Source organism: Microcebus murinus, chromosome 27 (assembly GCF_040939455.1).
Source record: "Microcebus murinus isolate Inina chromosome 27, M.murinus_Inina_mat1.0, whole genome shotgun sequence".
Classification (NCBI taxonomy): domain Eukaryota; kingdom Metazoa; phylum Chordata; class Mammalia; order Primates; family Cheirogaleidae; genus Microcebus; species Microcebus murinus.
In genome coordinates this window covers 10,933,151-10,958,663 of record NC_134130.1, presented here as the reverse complement: position 1 = coordinate 10,958,663, position 25,513 = coordinate 10,933,151, and the positions used below count along the sequence as shown (strand labels likewise).

At 32.9% G+C, this 25,513-nt stretch overlaps 1 long non-coding RNA gene across 1 annotated transcript in view; it reads left to right on the top strand.

Moving 5' to 3' along the window:
* LOC142864840 (uncharacterized) overlaps positions 1 to 25,059 on the top strand; it is a 146,061-nt gene extending 121,002 nt beyond the window's left edge. The window contains exon 4 of the long non-coding RNA XR_012915144.1: positions 24,882 to 25,059. This is a non-coding gene — a long non-coding RNA (uncharacterized LOC142864840). The remainder of the gene's footprint in view (positions 1 to 24,881) is intronic.
* The last annotated feature ends 454 nt before the right edge of the window (positions 25,060 to 25,513 follow it).

The window sequence follows — 25,513 nt, the reverse complement described above, 5'->3', positions numbered from 1 at the left end:
GGAGTATTTTTTGTATTTAATTACTAGAGTCATGTATATTTTCTTACTCTTTCAGATTTAAAAACAAGTAACTTTTATACAAATTTTCTGAAGCCCCCAAATTTCTATATTATAAGAAAAGAGTTAGTGAGACAAGATATAGTTTCTGCTGCTGCAGTTGTTCCCAAACTTCTGACCAATATTCATCATCTTCCTCCTTTGCTGCCCATTCTATTGATAGATCACCCTCCCCCTGGCTAACAATTCTGTATTTGCTTACTCAGTGAGGTAACTCAGTAAGGCAATATATACTGAACATTTTATATGTCAGGCTCTGCTCTGGGCACTTAGTTTCTACTGGTGGGGGAAAAAAAAGCAAAATTCAGACAAAAATTCTTACCTTTTGGACCCATAATTTCTTTTCTCACTTTTTAGTTACTTATTTCTGACCTTGGAGAGATAAGGAGATAAGGATCTTTATTTGTTTGGTTTTGTTCTCCTATACATTTTTCTTGGCCTACATGGCATACATTTAAAAATCTTGGGCTGTTTTCTTTCTTTCCCTTCCTGCCTTAATTATTACTTAAAACACTATTCCTGGAAACATCACCATTAGTCACCCCTGCTGCCTCTGTGTACACTTCAGACTGAATTAGCTCTGCTTCCCAAAATAAAATATGTTAATTATTCTGGGGGGGATCAAAATGATTAAATTTTGTAGTAAAATGTGTATTGTGATTGAAAAGTAGCAAAAGTGTGAAAAAAAACTAAAGCAAATTACTGACGGATAGAAGCTAGAGAGAATTAAAGTAGAGAGTGAAGGAGTGACTGACGGGCCAACCCTGGCAGGTGGCTGGAGACTGTGATCCAAGATAGATGGACAGACACATCTCATACAGAAGACAGAAGGCCGTTTCCATTGCTACAGAACATGGGGGGTAAGATTAGTTATAGATGCAGATTTTTATATATGAGGATGCTAAGAGATCCTGTCTGATATTCTCCGTGGGATGTGGGAGTTGAACTTGTCTGCTGAGAAACTAAGGTGCTTTGATGACGATATAGTTGAAAACACCTGATAAAGACTAGGAAAGAGTGCTGACTTCAGGGTCCGCTGTGTTGAAAGTCTAGAATTCACAGGAACATCAAATGACAAGGTTGTTTGCTTGGGCTTACCTCTGAAGAGGCAACCTCAGGTTGGTATTACAATAAGAAGACAAAGAAATGAAAGAAAATCCTCTGAACATAATCTCCAGTAGGTTTTTTAAAAAGGGCAGAACCTGATCCTTAACTACAAAACAATGATGCCACCCATTAGTGAATAAAACCTGGGCCCATGAACATCTCAGACTCATTGCAGTTAGAGTGTCCAGAGTAGAGGATGCTGAATGCAGAGTGCAAGGATGAGGACAGACGTAAAGAGAAGAGGAGAAAATTCCCATCCTATGGGCCACAGGGCCGTAACTGTTACCCTACTCCTAAACATTTATTAAATCAGAGGACAAAGAATTTGAATATTAGCAAGAACAGCAGATGATTACTAATCACACTAACAGTTGAGAACTAGATAATTAGAATAAATAGCAAGCCATCCAGACTCTTTCAAATAACTATCTGTTATGATTTTAGTATTTACTGTAAAAAAAAAAACAAGAAACAATGTATTGTCATATCACTGAATGATATGACAATACAGGCCTTATGTCCTGGCAGATATTTTGTGTCATTGGCTGAAGACAAATTTTATTTTATAATGTAAGAATATTAATATTAACATTCTGTTGTAAAATACAGAAGCCTGAAAAAAAAATTGTGCTGACAGAGAAGCATCCTACTTCTATGTTAGATGAAACTCAGTGGGATATTGTAAAATACATTAACTTAATATGTACAACCATTATCTATCAATAAAAAGAACATATATTAATTGCAAAAATGTGAATGATATAACATATTCAGGAATTCAACAAACCTAATTTAATTGAATCATTATTTCAATGCAGGCAGATAATGCTTAACATTATACAAAAATCTGAAATCTGAAATGTTCCAAAATCCGAAACTTTTTGAGTTCCAATATGGCACCACAAGTGGAAAATTCCACAACTGACCTTGTGTGACAGATTACAGTCAAAACTAGGCCACATAACTGAGTGCCTAGCAATTTATTCAGCACCCCCAATGGAAATAAGACCCTTGTGGTCCCTCCAGCTGTGATGTATCTTTTCTGCAAACATGCAGATTCTCCCCGACAAGCCTGCCACAGGGGCAAAAAATGGCCCATGTGAGGACCGAATGTGCCAACAGCAAGCATGTTCCCCAAGATGCCCCACATGAAGTCAAGAACTATATGCATTACCCACAGGTTTTTTTTGTTGTTTGTTTGTTGCCTATTCTTTGTTCTGTGGTATAAAGATATTGTTGAAAATCTCAAAAAGGCCTGCAAAAACCCCTTTGGGTAACAGTGATAAGAAAAAGTGGAGGCTTTTGTGTTTATCTGTAGCACGGAAAGTCAAGCCACTCAGAAACTGGGTGGCTGTGTAAGTGTAAAACATCTTACAGAGAGTATGGTGTTAAAATGACCACCATAGGTCCCGTAAAGAAACAAGGATAAACTGTCAAATTTCTATGCTGAACGTGATGAGGAGAAGTTAAAGAAGAATGGAAAAACACTTCAAAAGCTAAAAATGAAGATCCTGAAAGATCTTTATGGAAAGAGTGAATTTGTCAACATCCCATTCCATTGGGTACATATCACTTAATGGTATGCTGATCACTAAACAAGCAAAGATCTATGACAATGGCCTGAAAATTGAAGAGAACTGTAAAAAACAACTCAACAGGCTGGTAGGAGAAATTTAATAAGATACATGGCATTACATTTTTAAGGATTTATAGTGATAAAACATATGTTGATTATGAAGCAACTGCAGAGAAATCCATTGACATTTTAGCAAGGTCATCACTGATGAAAATCTGATGCCAGAACAAGTCAATAAGGCTGATGAAACATCGCTGTTTGGGCCACTATTGCTCCAGAAAACCACTGACTACAGCTAACGAAACAGCTTCTACAGAAATGAAAGGTGCCAAGGGCAGAGTAACTGTGCCAGGATGTGCTAATGCAGCTGGCGCACATAAGTATAAACTTGCTGTGATGGGCAAAAGTTTGCATCCTCCTCTTTTCAAGGACTGAATTTCTTTCCAGTACATATTATTGTGCTAACAAAAAGGCGTGGATCACGAGACATCTTTTGGGGTTGGTTTCACAAACATTTTGTACCAGCCTCTTGTGCTCACTGCAGGGAAGCTGGATTGGATGGCCACTGCGAGATTTTGTTATTCATTGGCAATGGTTCTGCTCACTCTCCAGTTGAAATTCTCAGCAAAAATAATGTTTATGACATGTACTTTCCTGCAAATGTGACTTCATTAATTGAGCCATGTGAGCAGGGTATCCTTAGATCAATGAAGAATAAATATAAAAGCACTGTCTTGAACAGCATGCTAGCAGCAGGTAGCAGAGGCCTGGGTGTGGAAGGTTTGCAAAAGGAGTTTAGCATGAAGGATGCCATACATGCTGTAGCCAGTGCTTGGAACACAGTGGCTGAAGACACAGCTGTCCATGCCTGGCATGACCTCTGGCCTGTGACTATGCTCAGTGATGATCAGGAACAGGGTGGTGATTTTGAAGGATTTCATATATCAAATGAAAAAAAAATGATGTCTGACCTCTTACATAATAAAAAAAATACACCTTTAGAGTCTATTAGTAAACTAGAAGAAGTGGATATCCAAAAAATTTAACATTTACAATGAGGCTTCAGTTGTACATTCATTGCCCAATGGTGAAATAACCAAAATGATTCTGAATCAAGATGATTGTGATAATCATAATGATGAAGATGATGTTAACATTGCAGAAAAAGTTCCAACGGAGTAGAGGACATGGTGAAAATGTGTGATGGGCCTTTTGAAGGATTAGAACAGTGTGCATTCATAACAGTAGAAGAAATCACATCAGTTTACAAAATCAAAGAGACTTCAAAAACAAAACCGGTTGTCAATGAGGCAGATGAATCTAGAAAAAACATAGTAAAAAGCCATCCAGCAGAATGCCTCCTTATCCCTAAAGGACCCATTTTCTGGTCCCTGAACTGTTTCTGATGGTTATCACCAAAAAATAAAATAAAATAAAAAATAGGGTGTACAGTAACCTTCAAATCGAAACACAGCGTTGCAGGCAAAGACTGGAAGCCTTGCTGCCCTTGCTGTTGTTTAACAGCTGATGCGGATATTCTGGTGATGCTTAGTTAACCTGAACACACTATTTTTTTCACTTTAGTAATGGTATTTCATAATTTTTGTACATAATGTACATATGTGTAAATAAATGTAAGAAAATGCTTGCTCACTGAAGGCACATAAATTCAAAGTCAAGAGATGGTTATGCCAAACACCCACAGATTGTCCACACAGGTGGCTGAGAAAGTGACACCTTTGCTTTCTGATGGTTCAATGTACACAAACATTGCTTCATGTAAAATATCATTCACAATATAAAATTACCGTCAGGCTATATATGTAATATGTAAGGTGTATATGAAACATAAATGAACTTCATGTTTAGACTTAGATCCCCTCCCCAAGATATTTCATTATGTATATGCAAATATTCCAAAATCTGTAAAAGAACATATTAACTCTGAAACACTTCTAGTCCCAAGCATTTCAGATAAAGGATACTCAAACTATTAAAAACAAATGTAACACTAAATAATTTTTTGTAAATTTGGAATGATATAGACTAAACTCATTTTAGCAATGTATAAAATGCCAAAAATCTCTGTCTTTTGAAACTAGTATTTCAATTATGGAGACAATTTTATTTTTTGATGAAGCAGAAAGATTTATATTTTATTAATTCTCTTAAATGAACTTTTTCTAGTTTTATAAGAGTTTCAGCTCTTTGCCTAAAATTGTTTATGTGTAATTCACTGTGTTTATGTATTTTAATATCTTTGACTTTTAAAATCAGGGCTCCCTTGAATTCCTATATTCTTCACTGACCACATTTTAGATATTTTTTTTTCCTTCTGCAGTTCTGATATGTCTTTCCTAAGGGTGCATTGGCTATAACAGAAGTCAAAGGAAACCTAGAATATGGTCAGAAGATAAAAATATCAACTGACTGATAATTAGGAGTGCATATGTGCTGCTTTAAAAATGCTTAGGGACTATTCGTTTTCTGTGCCTGTGGTAAAAGTTATTATCACACACTGGTGGCTTAAAACAGCAGAAATCTATTCTCTCACAGTTTGGGGGCTAGAAGTCTGGAATCAATGTATTGGCAGGGCTGTGCTTCCTTCTGGGAAGTTCTGTCTCATGCCTGTCTTCTAGCTTCTAGTGATGCCTGCACACTGAGCATGACCTGCCTCAGTTTCACCACTCCAGTCTCTCCTCTCTTGCTTGTATCACTACCTCCTCTGTCTGCTCTTTCTCTTTCTGTCTTTAATCTCCCCTCACTTTCTTTTATAAGAACCTTTCTTATATTTAGGGCCAACCTGGAGAATCTAGGATCACAGTAACTAAAGATCCTTGACTTAATCACATTTGCAGTGACCTCATTCCCAAATAAGATAACGTTCACAAGTTCCAGTGATTTGACAGAGATATCTTCTAAGGGCCCATTTTTCTGTCTTCCATAGGAAGTGATCTTCAATTGTGTGGCATTAATCAGAAATTGTATGCTTCCCTAATTAACAGCTGAATACACTTCAGCTATCGCTGGTCTATTGGCAATTATTTTTTCACTATTTGGAGAAACTACTGAAGCTGCAGATCATTAAGGACCTTATTTCACGGATAAGTGACTGTCCTAGACAATTAAGCACCTGCAATATAGAATCTGCAGAGAGCCCCTTCACCGTCAGTCACCTCCTTAAATGTTCAAGCAGCATGGTGAAAAATGAAAAACAGAAGAGCTTCTCTAGAGGGAAGCTGTTTCCAAGATACTTTTTGTTGTTGTTCTTAATGACTTTTGTCTTCACAAGTTTTGCTTGTTAAACAATAAGAAGAATTCACAGCTATTTCAACAAAGGCTTAGTACTTCTTTAAGAATAAATCATAAAATTATTAAGTTCAGCTTTTATACTTAGAAACAGATATTTAAATTGTTTTTCAATATATTTTAGAATACTTGAAAATTATAGAAAAAGTCATATGATTTGAATTAAACAACTATATGCAAACTTTTAACATACAAATTTTATAGTAGAAAAAAACACAAATTTAATACAATTTTCACTGTGTGAAACACTAATTTATTTATAATAGGAATTCTGAATAAATCTGAATTACACATAACTTGTTAAAAATTTTAAAATGGACAAGGTACTTGTCTATATATAGACAATTTTCCCAATAAAATTTTTTAAGAAGACAAATTCAGTTTTTTACTGATTTGTCACAGAATTGATTTAGCCATACATAGACACATATTTTTAGTACTTTTTTCCTTATCTACACTGTAAGTACAAGTGTCCAGTAACATAAGTTGTACATAATCAAAATGCTGTACTAGTCACTTTCTCAATTTGACAAATATGTGTGTGTGTGTGTGTGTGTGTGTGTGTGTGTGTGTGTGTGTGTGTGTGTGTAGAGAGAGAGAGTCTGGCCTTCACCTGAAGTCTGGCCTTCACCTGAAGTGAAGTCACAGCTCTCCCTCTTACAAACAGTTGACTTTTGGCAATTACTTTACTTCCTTCTTTCTCACCTACCTATATTAACTACGACAAACAGGTGCTGTGAAAACTAAATAATATAATAAATGTAAAGGACTTAAAAAATATTTAGCACATAGTGCATGCTCAACAAATTAACTATTATTAGTATTACATATTTTAATATACAGAGTCATGATAAAAAGTATAACACAAAATTAATTGATATTACCATGGAAACATGTTTAGCATACCTTTTATTATCAAGCATATAAGCAAATTACTATGTTAAATACAAACTGAAGAAAGATCTTCAACAATAGACCTAGAAATCCTAGATATAACTCCAAAAGTAACCCCCTAAAAAATATATATATTTTATATATAATATATAACATATTAATATATTATATGTATAATATATTAATATTAATATATTATATACATTATATATTATATAATAATATTAATATATCAATATAATATAAAATAGATATTTTTATATATTATATAATATATATTTTATATATTATATAACATATGTGTTATATATACATATATAACATATTATAATATATATTGTATATATCCTAGATATAACTTCAAAAGTAACCCCCTAAAAATATATATATTTTATATATATTTATTATATAATATATTAATATCAATATATTATATATAATATATAACATAATATATTAATATTAATATATTAATATAATATAAAATATATATTTATGTGTTTATATGTTATATATAATATATAACATATATATTATATATATTTTTTAAATATATATATTTTTAGGGGGTTACTTTTGGAGTTATATCTAGGATTTCTAGGTCTATTGTTGAAGATCTTTCTTCAGTTTGTATTTAACATGATAATTTGCTTATATGCTTGATTCTAAAAGGTATGCTAAACATGTTTCCATGGTAATATCAATTAATTTTGTGTTATACTTTTTATCATGACTCTGTATATTAAAATATGTAATACTAATAATAGTTAATCTGTTGAACATGCACTATGTGCTAAATAGTTTTAAGTCCTTTATATTTATTATATTATTTAGTTTTCACAGCACCTGTTTGTCGTAGGTAATATAGGTAGGTGAGAAAGAAGGAAGTAAAGTAATTGCCAAAAGTCAACTGTTTGTAAGAGGGAGAGCTGTGACTTCACTTCAGGTGAAGGCCAGACTTCAGGGGCACTGCAGTTCATACACATGTTTCAAATTTGGCCATGTGGTTTTATATACAGAAAAGAATTTATAGTTCACATTATATTCAACTGCCAAATCAAGTGTGGGCAAATTATGGCCCACAGACAAATTCTTCCTACTATCTTTTTTTTTTTTAAATAACAGACACACCCACTTGTTTATGTTTTATCTAGAACTGTTTTCTCACTGCCATGACAGTTGAGCAGTTGTAACTGAGAGAATATGACCCACAAAACCTAAAATATTTACAGGAAAAGTTCGCTGACTCAAGTCTAGATTATCATTGTTATGCTAAAATTTGCCTTCACATTATAAAAGCCTTTTTATTAAATCAGTCCAAGATAGTGAATGTTTTACATGTGATGATCATTGACTATTCTTCCAGATATTGAAGACTCATGCTGTTTAAGCACCTCTCAACTCAAGATCAATGATGTATTGAAAAAATTAGAATGAAGTATTGTTAAAAAATTCTAGAACAGGCCGGGCGCGGTGGCTCACGCCTGTAATCCTAGCACTTTGGGAGGCCGAGGCGGGCGGATCGCTCAAGGTCAGGAGTTCGAAACCAGCCTGAGTGAGACCCCGTCTCTACCAAAAATAGAAAGAAATTAATTGACCAACTAAAAATATATATACAAAAAATTAGCCGGGCATGGTGGCGCATGCCTGTAGTCCCAGCTACTTGGGAGGCTGAGGCAGGAGGATCGCTGAGCCCAGGAGATTGAGGTTGCTGTGAGCCAGGCTGACGCCACGGCACTCACTCTAGCCTGGGCAACAAAGCGAGACTCTGTCTCAAAAAAAAAAAAAAAAAAAAAAAATTCTAGAACAAAAAAATCATGAAAAAGCATAACTGCCTTTCCAGTTGTTTTGGGGTAATTTTTGCACACACAATGTTTTAACTTGCCCATGTTAAACTATTTATTAATAGGAAAAACATTTTTTTAATTAAAAAGAACTTAAAATTCTTTTAGAATAAATTCTACTAAATACTTCGCAAAGAGATTTGGTTAAATATCTCCTATTTAAATTGTATTTGCTATCACACCATTTAATTAGTGTGTGTATGCAGGTGATGACAAAATTCTGTATTCATCCCATACATTTGAGTTTGACTAACACAGTGAATCTTATTCATACCAATACCACCATCTATTAGAAAAATTAATAAATATTCACTCCAATGTAGTTTTAGTAATGCTGTTTACAAGCTGTGCTGTCCTTTCACACACTCATTGAATTTTAATTTTGTCAAGCCATCATTTGCTCATAAAGTACATTGCATAGGATACTTCAAAGGGTTACAGTATCACTTTTTTGGGTTTTATATTTTAGGTTGTATTCCCATGAAAAAAATTTCTAGCAAAATAATCATTTTTAATTCCCATGTACTTTGCATTTTATTTTTCAAATAATTTTTAAACCAAATTATAACAAACAGAAAGAAACTTACACAAATCACATCTATATTTTGCTCAATTTTCACAAACTGAACAAATCCAGCCCAAAGGGCACCCCACAGATAAAGAAAGAAAACGTTGTCAGTATGTTGAACTTCCTCTGTCTTTTGGTTTTACATGAAAAAGAATAAAAAATGTGTATTCTTGTGTGTCTGATTTCTTTCACTCAATATTACGCCTGTGATAATCATTTGTGGTGGTGGTGTGTAGTATAAATTTATTCATTTCTATATTGTGTAGTATTCCATTATATGAGTGTAACCTATTTTATGGATCCATTGAAACACTGATAAGACAGTTGGGTCCTTTCCAGTTTGGATGGTTTACAAATAATGCTTTCTTAAAATTTTTGTTCTTTTTATGAATATTTGTAAAGACTTCTATTTGTTATATACCTATGACTATAATGGTTGGCCATGGGGATTGCTATGTTTAGCTTTATTAGATCCTACCCCTTTTCCAAAGTGCTCTACCAACACACACACCCAACAGTTATGTCTGAGAGTTTCTGCTGATTCATATGCTTGTAGATGCTTGATGATGCGTATTTTTTCATTTTAACCTTTATATTTTCCCTGATGACTATTTATTCGTATGTTCATGTTTTACAGCCATTTAGATGCTTCCCTTTGTGAAAATCTATTTAAATCTTTTGTCTTTGTAATTCCAGCCAGATTAATGGTGAGGCAGATTTTTACTCTTCAGCCCAACCAAGCTAATTTTCACTTTCTCATATCATTCACTACATTCAACTAGTTCCTTTTTTTTTTTATAAAGTTTTACTTGGAATCATTGGATTTCTGTTAAATAATATTGGTAGAATGTCTATGTTTAAATTTCAGTTCTTCCACTGACTTATTGTGTTGACTTCAGGCAAGATAATTAATCCCTTACACTTTTGTATTTTCTCAGCAAAATGAAAATTATTATGGTTCCTTTACTGTGGAAATGTTTTGAGAATTTATATGCAGTATTTAATTCTCAGCATATGGTAAGCACTATATAAGCGATTGCTATTAGGGTTGTTATATTTCTATCTATTCTAACCATTATCACCTTCTATTAATAACTGAAAAAAATGGCTTATCTGCCAACTCATTAAAACCTATATTGTCAGCTCTCCTCTTCTAATGCCAGATTTGTGCTGTCTACTACGTACAGTTGATTCCCTTTCTTGGTCTGTTATCAATCCTATCTTTGACCTACACTACCTTAGGCATTCATTTAACCACTGTTGTTGTTTCTGTCTGGAATAAACAATTTTTTAAAAAGTCTTTATTATTTCAAGGTACATACTAATCGCCTAACAAACGTGGTCTCTCATCCCCCCTCCTACTTTTCCCAATGAGGGATGAAGTGACTTAATTCTTATTCATTGCCTTTTAAAATAAAATGATTTGCTGTATATCTGTTAGAATTTTAGAAAAAGTCTTGACTGTGGAAGATGTATTCCCTGATTATATTTATTTGCATATCAGTGCTGCATGGAGTTTTGGAAAAGAAAACAAATGAAATAAATTATTTCCTTCAATAAAAGTATGCTTTTGATAAAAATTAGAAGTCACTATTATGTATGACTAATGTTTTAATTAACAGAATTTATTTTTTAAAGAAGTTTTGGGTTTATAGAAAAAAATGAACAGAAAGTACAGAGAGTTCCCTTATATCTCCTCTCCCATTCATATGTTATTATAACAGAATTAGCAAAAATCAATTATTAAAAGGAGCTTTTTAGTTTTAGGACTGCTGAAAGAATAGCCTCTCTCCTTAAACTTCCATAAAATAAAATAGATCTTTAAAAATGAATATGAAGACTGAAGTTAAAAATAGTAACTACCCAAAAAGAAGGATAGAGATTTTAAAAAAGAATCAAAGAAAAGAGAAAAAAGAGCACCAGTGAGTTGGAAACAACTTCAAACAAACTTGCATATGTGCAATTGGAGTCCTTTTAATCATAAAAACTATTAGAAGAAATCATAGTGAAAATATTTGCAAATTAATTGAAAACTATAAATGCAAAGTTCCAAGAATCTCATCAAAACCAAGTACAAAACGATTTAATAAAAATTGCATCAGAACATATAATAATCAAATTGCTTAAAAACATTGATAAAAAGCCTCAAAAGCAGCCAGAGGAAAAAAGACACATTACATAAAGGGGAACAAGAATGACAGTGAGGGCAAGATTCTTTTTTAAAACAGTGAAAGTAATGACAGTGTGCAGCAAAATATCAAAAGAAAAAAATCTTGCCGATCTAGAATTTTGTACTCAGCAAAAATATCTTTCAACAACAAAGACAAAGTGAAGACTTTTACAACATAGGATGCTAAAAGAATTCATCTCCAGCAGAATGACACTCACAACAAAGAATGTTAAAGGAAGGAGGAAATGATGCCAGATAAAAATACAGATCAAAACAAAATAATGAATAGCAATAAAGTTTTATTGGAACACAGGCACTTGCACGCACACATACACACATATATGACCAGCAAAGAGAATGAAAAGGAGACCAGCAGAGATGATATGTCAACAAACTACCTATTAAAGAAATGTGAAAGAAGGTTATAATAAAGAACCAAAATGGGAAAAATACTGGTTACATGAAAAGAGAGTATATCTATGTCCAATGAATGGTCGCATGTACCAGGCAGAACACAAAAGAGGCTCAAGAATATGAGAAAACTTGCTCCTTTAAGGCTAGGAAAGTATTTAGAGCTTAAAAGAAAGCAGTTCCTGGAAACTTCTGTGCATAAAACAGTGAACTCCTCTACCATTTCAGGTCACAGAAAAGCTATCAATCACCAGCACAAATAGAGAGAAGGCTATTTTTAGCCTCAAAAAAAAAAGGAGACAGTCCTTCTTCCTTCCAAAAAGGTGCAGGTTCTCATTTCCTAAATTGCTAAGAACAGAGTTCTTTTTTCTAAAATGCTTGTCATTTGACATTTTTCCCCAGTGGCCTCATGGTGGCAATGCAGCTCCAAGAACAACATTTGTGGTCCCAGGCAGAAATAAAGAATGGGAGAAAAAGTAAGTGGTTTCTTTTAGTCGTGTAGAAAAAGCTTCCACAGAAAATTCTTCATACATTACATGGCAAGAACTGTTTAAGTATCCACCTCTGCCTGAAAGAAAGGCTTAAAATTCAAATATATCATCTCTCTGGAATCCATATAAGAGGACAGAAAAGGATAAATGTGTTGAAAATGATTTTGTTTGACTTCGTGTTCATAAGAGTAATAGCATGAAACAGATACCCTTAAACAAAGAAGGCAAAAATACAAGAAGACCAGAGATAAAATTGACAATTCAAAAGGAATAGAGGGTTCATTTTTAAAAAATGAAATCTTGCAATAAATTGCATAAATATATTGAGAAAATATGTAAAAATTATATTGTAAAATAATAATTATAAAAATAGAACATGTAAGAGTTCCTAAACTTCATTAAAGTATCATTTTTATGGAAAGTAATTTGAAGATAAGGATATGTTAAAGAGTGAAATTATGAATGATATTAAGTCTATAGTTTCAGATCTTTGCTAATTGGAAAAAAATAAAGTTAAAACTTCCTCTCTCTCTCTCTTTCTCTCTCTCTCACCACTACTACCACAATAATTTAATGCCACAAAAAACTTCATTAAAAATTAGGAAAAATTCCTGCTACTGTAGATTATGTCTTCCATGCCTCATTTGAAAGACTTCCAGTAGCTCATCTGATAGAAACTATCTTATTAAAAAATTATTGGAGAAAGGGTGGAGCAAAATGACAGAATAAGATCCTCCAGTAATCAGCAAAAAAACACCTCACAAGAGGTAAGGAAACCAGGTGAGAGATCTCAGTACAGAACCACATTGCCTGAATCATCCCTTGTACAACTCTAAGCAGCACAGCATGGAGAGCTACCCACCTCACCTGGGGAAAGGAGGGGAAAGTGAGTGAAGGACTTTGATTTGGATCTCAGTGCTGGGCCCATCACAATTAAACCCAATACTGGGCAAAACCCAATAGACCCTAACTCCAGGCCTGTGACTATGACAAGGATTCTGGCCCTGCCTCGGCATCAGGCAGAGACATGCCCCAGTGGCATGAGGGAGAGATAAAAACTTTCCAGGACAAACAAAATCTGAAAAAACTCTATCACCACCAGGTCTATCTTACAAGAACTTCTAAAGGGAGTTCTTCAAACAAAATAAAAAGAGATAATGTGTGCAAAAAGAAAATACCAGAATATTGACTCAGCTGGCACCTAAGATCCCAGCAAAATTGCATATGATCTCAATGAATAAGTATACCATTAAGCCACCAAGAAAATTATTGATAACACTGATCCTGTGTACTGTCTAAGAAATCATATAAAGATCACATTACTGCAGGAAACCGAAATCAAAGCCAAGTATTCTAATATTCATATGGAACCAAAAAAGAGCCCCAATAGCCAAAGCTATCCTAACCAAAAAGAATAAAACTGGAGACACCACAATACCCAACTTTTAATTATACACAAGGCTATAGTCACTAAAACAGTATGGGACTGTCATACAAACAGGTGCATAGATCAATGGGTCAGAATAGAGAACCCAAACTTAACAATCATATACCTACACTGTTTTGGCTGTTTTGAACTTTGACAAAACAATCAAAAGCATACACTGGAGAAAAGATCATCTATTGGACAAATGATACTGGGAAAATTGGATAGCCACATGCAAAAGAATCAAACTAGATCCATAGTTCTCATCATCTACAAAAATCAACTCAAAATGGACTAAAGACTTAAATGTAAGACCTGAAACGACAAAAATTCTAGCAGAAAGCCTAAGAAAAACTCTTCTGGACATTGGTCTAGGCAAAGAATTTATGATTAACACCCCAAAAGCAAATGCAATAAAAACAAAACTAGACAAATGGGACTTAACTAAAAAGCTTCTGTACAGCAAAAAGAATAATGAAAAGAGCAAATAGACAACCCACAGAATGGGACAAAATATTTGTAAACTGTGTGTTCAACAAAGGACTAATATCCAGAATCCACAAAGAATTCAAACAACTCAGCAAGAATAAACAATCCCATTAAATAGAAGGCAAATGACATGAACAGACATTTTGAAAAGAAGACATACAGATGTCCAAAAAACATGAAAGATAGCTTAATATCACTAATTATAAGAAAAATGCAAATTAAAGCTACAATGAGATACCATCTTAGTTCAACTAGAATGGTCCTTATTAAAAAGGCAAACAACAATAGATGTTGCCGCAGAGGCAGTGAAAACACCTATACACTGTTGGTGGGGCTGTAAATTAGTATAACCCAATGGAAATCAGTATGGAGATTTCTCAAAGAACTCAAAGTAGAGCTACCATTCAATCCAGCAATCCCACTAGTGAGTATCTCTCTAAAGGGAAAGAAATCATTATAATGAGTATTAGAATTGTTTTCTCTAATTCTATAAAAATTATGTTGATATTTTGATAGGAATTACATTGAATCTATAGATTGCTTTGGACAGTAAGTTCATTTTAACAATATTGATTCTTTGGATCTGTGGGCATAGGATGTTTTTCCATTTATTTATGTCATCTACAATTTCTTTTATCAGTGATTGGTAGTTCCTTTTGTAAAGATCTTAAACTTTCTTGATTAAATTTATTCCTAGGTATTTTGGCAGCTATTGCAAATGGCATTGAATTCTTAATTCAGTTCTCAGCTGGGTCTTTGTTGTTGCAAAGAAATGCTATTGATTTTTGTATCTTGATTTTATAACCTGAACCTTTGCTGAATACATTTAGTATAACTCAATGGAAATCAGTATGGAGATTTCTCAAAGAACTCAAAGTAGATCTACCATTCAATCCAGCAATCCCACCAGTGAGTATCTATCCAAAGGAAAAGAAATCATTATATCAAAAAGATATCTGGGCTCAGATATTTATTGCAACACAATTCACAATAGCAAAGTTATGAAATCAACCTAATTGTCCATTGATGGATGAATGGATAAAGAAAGTGTGGTGCATATATATCATGGTGTAGTAGTCAGTGATAAGTAAAAATGAAATACTGTTTTTTGCAGCAACTTGGATAGAACTGGAGGTCATTATCCCAAGTGAAGTAACATAGGAATAGAAAAATAAATGTTGCATGTTCTCACTTATTAGTGGGAACTAAACTATGGTTACAGAGGAACACACACAGTGGTAAAATGGACATTGGAGACAACAGAAGTGAGAGAGTGGGTGGGGATGAAGGGTGAAAAATTACCTATGGGGCACAATGTGTTTGCTACAAACTAAAAAATTTCTGCACAGTAGAGAAAACAATAGATGGAGCAAAGAGTCAACCCACAGGAAAGGACAATATATTTGCAAATTATACTTCTAATAAGGTGTTAATATCCACAATATACAGTTCCCCCTTGAACAACATGAATTTGAACTACACAGATCCACTTATGTGTGGATTTTCCTCTACCTTTTTCACTCCTAAGATAGAAAGGGTGTCTTCCCCCTCCTCTTGCTCCTCTTCCTCAGCTTATTCAATGTGAAGACAACAAGGATGAAAACCTTTGTAATGATCTACTTTCAGTTAATGAATGTTAAATGTATTTTCTTTTGCTTATGATTTTCTTGCTAATATTTTCTTGTCTCTAGCTTATGCTATAAGAATATAATACAGATAACATACAAAATATGTGTTAACTGTTTATGTTATCAGAAAGATAATCAATAGTAGGCTATTAGTAGTTAAGTTTGGGGAGAGTCAAAAGTCATACATGGATTTTCCACTGTGTGAGGTTGGGTACCCCAAACCTTGTGTTGTTCAAGTGTCAACTGTATAAGGAATTAAAAATGTCAACCATAAGAAAACAAATGGCCCAAATAAAAAAAAAAATGGGCAAAGGGCCTGAATACACATTTCTCAAAAGAAGACATACAAATAGCCAACAGATATATGAAAAATCGTTCAACATCACTAATCATAAGGGAAATGCAAATCAAAACTATAATGAGATATCACCTCTCTCCAGTTAAGAGGACACTATGAAAAATTTTTTTAAAAAAATCAAGTGTTGGCAAGGATTTGGAGAGAAGGGAACACTTAGACAATGCTGTTGGAAATGTAAATTAGTACAACCCTATAAAAAACAGTATTGAGGTTCCTCAAAAAATTAAAGATAGAACTATCATAGGATCCAACAGTTCCACTACTGGGCATACGAGGTCTGTCCAGAAAGTATCCAGCCATTGTTAATATAGTAAGAATGGTTTGTGCGCCATCAATGTAACCTGGCAGCCAAGGGGAGTGGACTGGAATGTGCGTGCATGAACAACGAGGACTTCACTGTACTAGTCGGTGGGGCGCTAGACGCCACCGAGTGAGCGTGTGTGTTGTGTGGCTGTCACATTCAAAATGACTGACCAGTAGTACAATGAATCTGCATCAAATTTTGTATTAAACTTGAGTAACCCTCCGCAAAAACTATTCAGATAATTCAGAAGGCTTTTGGGGACATTGCAAGGAGTGCAGCACAAATAAAAGTTTGGCACAAATTCTTCAAAGATGGTAGAGAATCTGTGGAAAGTGACTGACGTTCTGGAAGGCCTGCAACAAGCAGAACACCTGAGAACGTTGAACGTGTGCAAGTTAGGTAAAGAGATTCTGGGAGAACTGTGTGAGGTGCCAAGGTGCCCACATTGAAGGGGACTGAGGCATCATTGTCCCATGTACAATGTTTCTTGTATCTTCTTCAATAAAAGCCTCTATTGTTCATGTTGTATGGCTGGATAATTTCTTGACAGACCTCATATATCCAAAGGAAAGAAAATCAGTATGTTGAAAGGACACCTGCACTTTTATGTTTATTACAGCACTATTCACAATAACTATGATATGAAATCAACCTAAATGTCCATCAGTGAATGAATGAATAAATAAAACATGATGTATATATAGAATAGAATATTATTTAGCCATAACAAATAAATCCTGTCATTTGCACCAGTATGCATGAAGCTGGAGGACACTATGTTACATGAAATAAGCCAGGCATGGAAAGACAAATATCTTATGATCTCACATATATGTGGAATCTAAAAAGTTCTTGTCATAGAAATAGAGAGTAAAATAGTAGTTGCCAGAGGATGGGGATGGAGGGAGTGATTGGCAACAGGTACAAAGCTACAGTTAGAAGGAATAAATTCTAGTATTCTATTGCATATAGGATGACAGAGTTAACAATAATGTATTGCATATTTCAATATAGCTAGGGAAGATTTTTAAATGTTCTCATGACAAAGATATGATCGATGTTTAAGATGATGGATATGGTAATTAGCCCAATTTGATTATTACATCATGTATACATGTGTCAAAACATCACCTTATACCCATAAATATGTGCTATACTATGTGTCAATCAAAATTAAAAGATTATTCATAAACTAAAAAGAAGCAGCACAGGATCAAGCAAATTATAGTACATTATTTAAAAAGAAAAAGGAAAAAATATGATCAAATTAATGTTGAAGAAAACTTTGTAAGAAATGCAACACTAAAGAAATTGAAAGTCAAAATAAAAATATACCACTCCAGAATTGAAAAATTTATTTAAACGTTATTGAATTCAAAGCATAGATATGAAAGCTCAGGGAAGATATAATAGGTGGACAGATGAGATAAAATATTAGAGAAACTCAGAAAAGAAATTAAAGAAATATTAAAATTAGTACAAAAATGTCAGCCTTCCTAGTGATAGTAAATATTTACATTTACTATATATATAACAGGTATTGGTAAAACAGTAAGACATGAAAAGAAATAAAAATGGAATCTAAAATAAATTATTAAAAATATGGGGAAAATAACGATAGAGGGCAAATATAGGAGAATATACATTTATAATTAATCCTAATTAAGAAAATAAAAGAAATATATTTGAAAAAATTCAGTAAACTTCTGAGAAATTAATATGTTGATGGAGTTCATATTGCAATACAACATATATAGATCTATTAACCTTGAGACAAGGCTTACAAAATTTCCTTGGATTTAGAGGTAAGCAAAATGTCTACTGAGTATCCAAGCAGAAAGACTAATGCAACCATAACCAGTTCTGATAATCCACTTCTACACACTGGGACAATCTCACTTGGGTTGACCAAATGCCTTTCCTGATTGATGTCTGTGCCATTTCCACTTTTTAGTACTTGTTTATAAAGAGGAAAGAGCATCAGAAATAAGAGAATGTACTAGACTAGTATTTCACTGTCATGGAAAAATACAGACCAATCACCTTTTGCATATTTAAGAATTATGATCATTCAATATTAATATTCATCAATAAAATTTGCTATCCTAATAAAAATAAACAAAAATATGATCATCCATCCATTGAGGCTAAAATTGCCTTAAATAAAATTAACATCCATTTAAAAAATGAATTGATATTTTACTCCTGTTTTTGCTCTTTATCCACAAATCTTATCAGCTGTCAATTTTGACATCTACCCAGAGCTAGACATTTATCACATCCACTGCTTTTACATTGGTCCTATCCATGCTCACTTCTTTCCTGATTATTCCAATTGGCTTCTACTTACAGGTCTCCTTATTTCTACTCTTGTGCTTCTGGGGCTATTGTCAAAGTAGCAGCCATTTCTGAGTCACATTCTACTCAAATCTTCTAGTGGTTTTCCACCTCGTTTAGCTAACACCCAAAGTTCCTATTACAACTCAAAAGATCTGAAATGATCTGGCTTTCTCTATTTCTCTTTACAAAATCTTCCAATTCCTGTGTTCATTTTCTGTATTATTCACTGCTGTATCTCCAGTTCCTGACAAATTGAATAAAAGATAATGTTCAATGAATACTTTATATGAATAAACAAATAAATAAGAAAAGAATGAGGAATATCTTTATGTATTGCTGTAACATGTTATCCTTACTGCATTGTTAGATGAAAAAAATATTTTTTTAGGGGCAGTGTGAGACAATTTGGATCAAAATATACCTAAATATGTCAGTGTATAAATTATAATTTTTATATGTGTATATATTAAATAAGTGTATGTGTACCTAAGTATGTAGACACATTCTTATATAAATTAACCAAAAAAGGAATAAAGGAAGGCAGGCAGGCCTAGGGAGATTCAATTCAATCCAATCCAAACTGTAAACAGTTGTGACTTCTAGTGGATAGGATTTAATATGTATGTGTATGTATGGATAGGCTTTAGTAGCAGAATATTATGAAATTTTTGCTTTTAATTTATATCATTATCTATTGTTTTCTCCATCATTCTCTATTCATTCTCTGTCATTCTTTATCATTCTCTATTGTCTTTTACTTTTTAAAAATTATAACCTAACATTGTAATTTTAATATAGTTAACAAATAACCATCAAAGCTGAGAGCTGCTATGGCCCCACACAAAAGTCACGTGTTGAAATTCTCACCCCTAAAGTGATGGTGTCTGGAGGGAGAAACTTTGAGAGTTGATTAGGTAGTGGGGGTGGAACCCTCAAAAATGGAACTAGTGCCCTTACAAAAGAAGCCCAAGTTAGACCTTTTGCCCCTTGTCCTATGTGAGGACACAGAAGTCTTTGCCTGTGAACCAGAAAGCAGGCCTTCACCAGACACCAAATTTGCAGGCACCTTGATCTTGGACTTCCCAGCCTCCAGAATTGTAAGAAAAAACATTCTGTTGTTTATAAGCTATCCAGTCTATAGTACTTTGTTTAGCAGACCAAATGCACTAAGGTAAGAGCTAAGTTTTCAAGTTAAATTTAACATTAGGTGTAATGTTGGCTATTACTTTAAAATAAATATTTTATATTAATTTAATAAATATATTTTATTAAGAAAATTTTTAAATAGAAATTATCATTTAGTTTTTCCAAATATCTTCAATTTACTACAGAATGAGGCCAAATATTTATCAAAATATCCTATATACTTCATACTGAGACTTGCTAATAATGTAAGATGTAGATTAACTAATACAGGTCATTATTTCTGTTTAAGGAATGATCTGCTAGATGTACTCTTTATCACTGTAACTCACATTTGTAGCGATTTAGGCTCTCCAGAATGAGATTATTTTCCAGGAAAGATGGTGCTTGTGAAATTATTTTTATTTTTAAAGGCCAGTTCTAAATTTAAACATTTTTAAAAGGCCAATTGTGAGTGAGGATACCATGTGAAAATAAAGTCGCCGTTGTAAACATAGGTTATTGAAAGGCTGTGCATTGCAGATGCAGATTTTAATTAAATATCATTTTCTCCAGGAAAAAATTTCTAATTTCTTGAATAAAAAAGTAGTTTGCATTTATTTGCATCAATTTGTTAGTTTGCAACTAACAAATTATATATAGTAGAGAAAAATGATACCTTTGAATGAAAACTTCACCTTGAGATCATATATTATCATTTATGTGTGTCAAATGGATATTCTTATATATTCTGAATAATAGCTAGATAATGAACCAAAATATATACTTAAGTAGTCAGAATGGCATGCTAGTCAAGAAAGTATCATAATCTAAAGTCTGTGTTGGTCTGATTCAGTCATTGAGACAGCAAGATCCTTATGCTCTGTCCATTTTCTGTCAGCATATTAACCCAGTTTTTTCCTTTCCAATCAGCTCAGGTTCATTTTACTGTCTCACATCACAAGAGCCTTGCATTTGGTGCTATGTATTTCAGCATTCTTTTAGAGACAATATCCAAAAGTATTCTTCAAAATTAGACATCAGACAATTCTACAAAAGTAGAACATCAGAAAGTACTTCCAGATATTGGGATCAAGAGAAAGTCTATTAAATATGACTGATATTTTATTAGATTTTAGAAATGAATTTATCTGTTTAAAAATGCTGACAATGCTACACCAGGGTTATACATAATGATTTATTTTGATAATGAGTTTTCTTACGCTGGTGAGAAAAATCCATAAAGCCATCATACTGTGTTACTGTGTAAAAGAGAACTCTGAATCACTTAATGGTGTCACGAGGCACAGAGCAAAGACAGGGTTATCTTTGTCGTTCAGGCAGTTGAGATGCAGAGTAATCAAGCAGGTACAGAGGCACACAGTCCTGCCTAATTTTGCCACTAATCCTTTTTTCAGTAATCTCCTGAATAATTCCCCTTCATTGACATTGCTCCGAGTACCCAGAGACCTAATGCTTCTCAGCCTGAAAACATCTTCCTGACACTTTAGAAAGAATTAAACTCCAGTCTGTGATTTGGTTGTATGTGCCTTAAACCTCATTTTCCCTACAATGCTTGCAAAAGGCAATATAGGTGATAACAATTGCAAAGGTTTAGATTATATAATAAATAGCAAATTTTTAGGAAATGAAATATTATTTAAAAAATAAATCATAAGCAGGGATAAAGACATGGATTGCTTTTGTTGCCGAAGTGGATGAGACCTTGAATACAGATGAATACAAGATCAGCCAAGAGTTCAGATTACAGAAAGAGGTTTATGCAAACTGTTTTTATTGTAATACAACATTTATTTAAAGAAAACAAACTAAGTAACAAAATTCAAAACCTGCAAGGTCAGAGACTTTCCCCTTTGCATAAGTGTATAAAATAGCCACAGATAATTTTATTGTAACAAAGAAATCTCAGACATGAAATGAGAAAGCTAAACTGAGTGACAAAAAAGATGTTAAATTGCTGACTGGCTATATCGAAATGAATATGTCCACTTGAATTGAAAGTTCTGCAATAAAAATGTTTCATTAAAAATTCCATTGCATATATGGAGCTATTTCTTCATTTATCAAAAAAATAAGTTATTTTAGATAATGAAAGTGCAATTTCTGAAAGGCTTCGTTTAACCCTACCGGTCCCATTTCAACATCAGCATTGAGAATAGGTTTTAATCATTCTTGTTATCTATTTGTGCATGCAATTTTATTTTTGCTGGGTAAAAATTCAAAATTGCTAGTTATAATTTTTCTCATTCTTCTTCTTTCTCTCCATCTCTGCCTCCATTCATCCTTTTTTCCAGTGATGCTGTTCTCTTCATGATATATCCTGGTCAGAAGCAGTTTGTTGTTCCATATGATTTAAAGATTCTCATATATAAACTTGTTCTCATAAAAATGAACGTTTCATTTTTCTGATATGCTTTCATCAATTTGAAGGACATGGTATCCTCAAAGGAGCAAAAAGATAAGCAGCATCTCAACAGGGGCAGTTCTTTCTGCAATGTGCAATGCGATCTCTAAACTGAGAGTGCTGGTACCCGATCATTTCTGAATGACCCTGCTGCATGACAGAGCATGCTAAATGAAAGCTTTCATTTTACTGTCATTGCAGTATGTGATTGATGGTAATATATGTAGACCATAATGTGCTTTGGAAGAACAATTTTTTTGTGTTTTCAAATTTATTTATTTATTTTAAATTGACAGATAAAATTGTGTGGATTTATGATGTACCAGAAGATATTTACAGCATGGTATAGTTAAACATAGCTAATTCAAATATGCATTACCTTGCATAGTTATTTCTGTTGTGAGAATATTTAACATCCACTCAGCATTTTTCAAGAATACAATATGCCATCATTTACTATAGTCACCATGCTGTACAATAAGAGAAGAACAATTTCAATATAATTGGGCATGGCAGTGCAGGGAAGTATGACAGTTCACTTTTTGATTATGAAAAATTATAAAGTAAGTTATAATTTAAAATGTATGTGGACAATAAAGTTTTAAAATGACAATATAAATGTTTCTTGTATCAATATCATTGTTCATCCACTAACTAAATGTAATCTACTGGCATGTGTTCAGAATATTTTTGTTCAGAATATAAATGTATATTAATACAGGACAAAATATATTACTATAAATAACCATAAGCAATAACAAGTGTATGATATTTTATAAGGTAAATTACTGTGATCAACTTATTCTTTAAAGGTAGTGCTTCTTTCATTAAACAAGTATAAATTCATTATTTGATATTTTATTATTAAAGTCTGCAAATTGCTTTATCATTAATTATGTAGATTTTTTTAAAAAAACATGGTAGAAAATTAAAAGCATACAAAAATCATTGCCTTCAATATCTAATATTTAAAGAAAAGAATAGCCCTACTGTGAGAATCATTACTACATACTAGCAACACTAGCATCACATGTCCTTTGGTAATTATTTATATGTATATATCTTTCCACATGTAAGGAAATGCCACTTCTCATACCTCATCTTCTGTTTGGCATTATCTCATCTAGTATATGTACTTAGCTTGTTCATCAAAGCTCCTATGTTCATACTCAGCATAGATGCTTATCATCGAATCACACTTTTAAGTTTTGTATATCTGTTACCTTGTTGATTATGTTATCTCTCTAATTTACATGAGTTATTTATCACCAAAATATTAAAGATATGCCCACAGTCAAGCTAATCATACCCTGCCCTCTCAGATCTTAAATGCATTTTTATATTTTTACAAAAAGTAAAATATACTTGTCTGTCTAGACAAGTATAATTAACCCTCCTTTGTACATGTACCTTCTGGTTTTATTTAAAATTACACAATTAATTTAGAGCCTCGATTGCATAAAGATAGGATGTTTATTCCACCAGTATAAAAATGATAAATAAATATATTTTCCAATTAAAAATGTATTTGGCACTTAGTAGGACAGTGCGTATATGTATCTGTGTATTTGAAGAAGGGAATAAATGACTTTTTTGGTACATTTTTTAATATTCACATCGTATAGAAACTTGAATATCATTTCTTTTTCCCTATCCATTCTAATGATAACAAAAGTTCAACCAATAGAACTCTGATTATGGAGAACGTAAGATTTATCTGTAGAATTCTTTTTGCCCATGACTCCATTTGTACAATTCCAGATGATATATTTGGTTCTAATGTCCAGCATTAGGCCATGCAGGAGAGTCATATGCTTCTAGAAAATTAATCTTTTTCTATTTAAATAGTCTTTGTTTTTTATTTGATACATATGAAAGTGTCTATTTCCACAAAGTTAATTCAATTAAATATACTTAAAGCTGAAAGGGTCTTATTCCCACTAAATAATGAAAATAGAAATCAATTATTCTAAGATGAATTTCTTCCTATAAGTTTTATTAGTTATTGTACTATGTTAGTGGGCTTTGTCTTCTGGACATGATGATTTGGTAATTCTTAATCTTGGATTAAATGCTTTTCAATTAATATACGACAGCCTTTGTCATTGGGATCTAGTTGTTTGATTAAATTGCACTGAATTTCAAATGTTATTATCATGCATTAACTTAAGGTGTAAGAGATTTTCTGATATAAATGCTTCATGAACCTCCATTCCTGTATGTTTATTTTGGAGTGTGTGAGACAATGGCTCTTTTTTTTTTTTTTTTTTTTTGCTAAACTTAGATGAGGCTGTGCAATGCTTTTCAAGCTTATAAATGTTTTACATATGATAGTATTCTTAAATACATTCTTATTTCTCAGTGATCACAGTGACAACACGAATTACCATCTCTACTCTCAGTCACACTAAGGCATGACCATTTCGCCATAGCATTCCTGAATGAATAATTAGAAGTCATGGAAGAATGTGAAGAGAAGATTCAACAAGTAGATATGGTAAAAATATTAGAATAAAATCAAAGCAAATGGCTTGCACTTACAAATTAAACAAGCAGAATAAAAACTAGAAAAAATTAAAAAATAGGCATGACAATATTTTTAAAGTTATACTTATAGTAACAGTTATTATTAGCTGTGCTGTCAGTTATATGAAAATATACTTTGCCTAAATTCAAGAGATGTTGTAATGAATAATTAAGTTTTTCTTTTGTTCACAAACAAGTTAATTTCACTTACTAAGTTTCCTGTTTTCCAGAATTTAATATATTGCTCCATTTTACTGATAAATTTTAATTAAAAAATGATGCTACACATGTTTTTTTAGGGTCTTAATTACACTAAGTCTTTCAGGTCTCTAACAGAGCCTGACCAAGTGAATTAAATTACACCTTCATGTTGTAGCAGTGTAAATCCAGCTTCAAAAACATCTAACTGATTCTGACTATACTATTTAGTCAATTAGAGTGTGTTTAGTAACTGTTAGATTTGGGGCA